This window comes from Nicrophorus vespilloides, unplaced genomic scaffold (assembly GCF_001412225.1).
Source record: "Nicrophorus vespilloides isolate i.1.1-1 unplaced genomic scaffold, Nicve_v1.0, whole genome shotgun sequence".
NCBI classification, from domain to species: domain Eukaryota; kingdom Metazoa; phylum Arthropoda; class Insecta; order Coleoptera; family Silphidae; genus Nicrophorus; species Nicrophorus vespilloides.
The window spans coordinates 75,643-77,692 of record NW_017095612.1 but is presented as its reverse complement, the minus strand read 5'-3'; positions in this window follow the sequence as shown (position 1 = coordinate 77,692).

The following is a 2,050-nucleotide window of genomic DNA, read 5'->3' as shown; positions in this document are numbered from 1 at the left end:
ATTAGAATGCGCGCAGTTTATAACTGAAAGTTATTTTTTTTTAAACTCCTCGAGTTTGAGATAATACAATTTCTGTTGTCACGGATTTTCAATGTAAATCTCTGTGCATAATTTTTTACAGTTCTTCCTAATTTTTAAATTTTATATTAAAAAACGTACTAATTATTTACAAATTTTTTTAAGTTTTGCATGCATAATTCGTTTAATGAATAGTAGTTAAAATATATTAAAAGTAAAGTAAAAATTGTAATTTGGATTTCAATAAATGGCGGGAAATATTAAAATTTTGAATTATGTCAAAATGACAGCTAATCCATGTATGTATCCATAAATTTCAACTGGTCATTTTTATTTGATTATAATTTCACAAACAATTTTGGACTCCAATACTCCAATTTATATTATGTGATTTATGCTATAATTGGCGGGAAATATTCAAATTTCAATTTATGTCAAAATGACAGCTTATAAAACATTTTCAATAATGTTAATACGAATATAAAATAACATTTGCGTAAATCTTTGATACTAGGATTTTATCCATTTTACGTAGTTGAGTTTTAAGACGCTTTCTTGGCGGGAAATATTCAAATTTTGAATTATATCAAAATGACAGCTTAAGAAATTTTCAATAGTAATAATATCGTCATAAAATAACTTCTTATTATATTTACGCGTCTATTTTTAACACTAGATTTTATTTAATTTACGTAGTTGAGATTAAAAAAATATTTTTGGCGGGAAATATTGATATACGTTGATATACTTTGATATACTTTGATATACTTTGATATACTTTGATATACTTTGATATACTTTGATATACTTTGATATACTTTGATATACTTTGTATCTTTGCATCATTGGATCATTCTTTATTAAAATTCATTACAAACAAAAGATTGCTTTTTTGTATTGTGAAGATTCGTATGTGTTTCATCAAATTTATTAATGGTATTTATGTGGCAAACAATGAGTGTTGCATTTTAATATGTGCAATAATTAGAGAAACGGCGGGAATTTCGAACGAAACGAACGGGAAAGGTTTATTTTCGGGAAAACAATGGTGCATTTAAGAGATTTGGGATTGCACGCAGCGCGCTCCAGTCTGGACCATTGTTTGTTTTTCAAATCCACGTAATCGTCACGTATTTACATGGCAAGTATTGTTTTAGCTCTTAATTGATGAATTCGAATTGCGACGGCGATGAATACACATGATTTAACTGATCCGTATACACTTTTCTTTTTACAACTTTTTTCACTGTTTTATTTGTTTCTATCAGAAAATCTGAAAATGTGTTATTGAATATTGATTTTTTATGATGTTATGGAAGTTGGATATAACGTTCGAAATGTTTTGTTTGAAATGTTAGTAAGTCAGAACTAGTTTTGCCTAATTGAAACATTTATCCTGAAAGAAATAACTAAATCCAACTCAAAACAATCTTAAAGTATTGTTACTGTTAGATGTAGGATCGCAGAACTAATTTTCAGGAATTGAAGAATGCAAAATTCGAAATATATATTACTTTGTTGAAGTTAGATAAATATGACAGTAGACTTAGTGAACAGTTAATAAACACAGCGTGATTCCTGATCAAAGTAATTTAAGAAGGGTTGAAAGAGCATCAAAGGAAAACAGCATGCGGTATTTTTAATTAAAATATTGATGGAGCGTTAAATAACTGTCGGCTTCTCTCCGCCGATTATAAGTGATTAATAAAGGGGTAGCACAATGACGTGTTAATCAGGGCGCAGAGGGTATGAACTTTAATCAGTGCTTTATCGATCACTTCTTGTTATTTATCGGCATCCATACGTCCGTCCACAAAAGCCCCGATGCGTATTCCCATCTCTCCTGACAAAATACAAACTGCACACTGGGCTTTATCGATTTTTCAAAACTGGTTTAACGTACGTTCGTCTGAATACATGTACGTAAGTTTGGTGCGGCAAATAAATATGTGCGTATTATTGAATATGTATTATTTATATAATATACTACAAGCAGATGATATAATGCACTGCTCTCTGCGGTTTATCGATT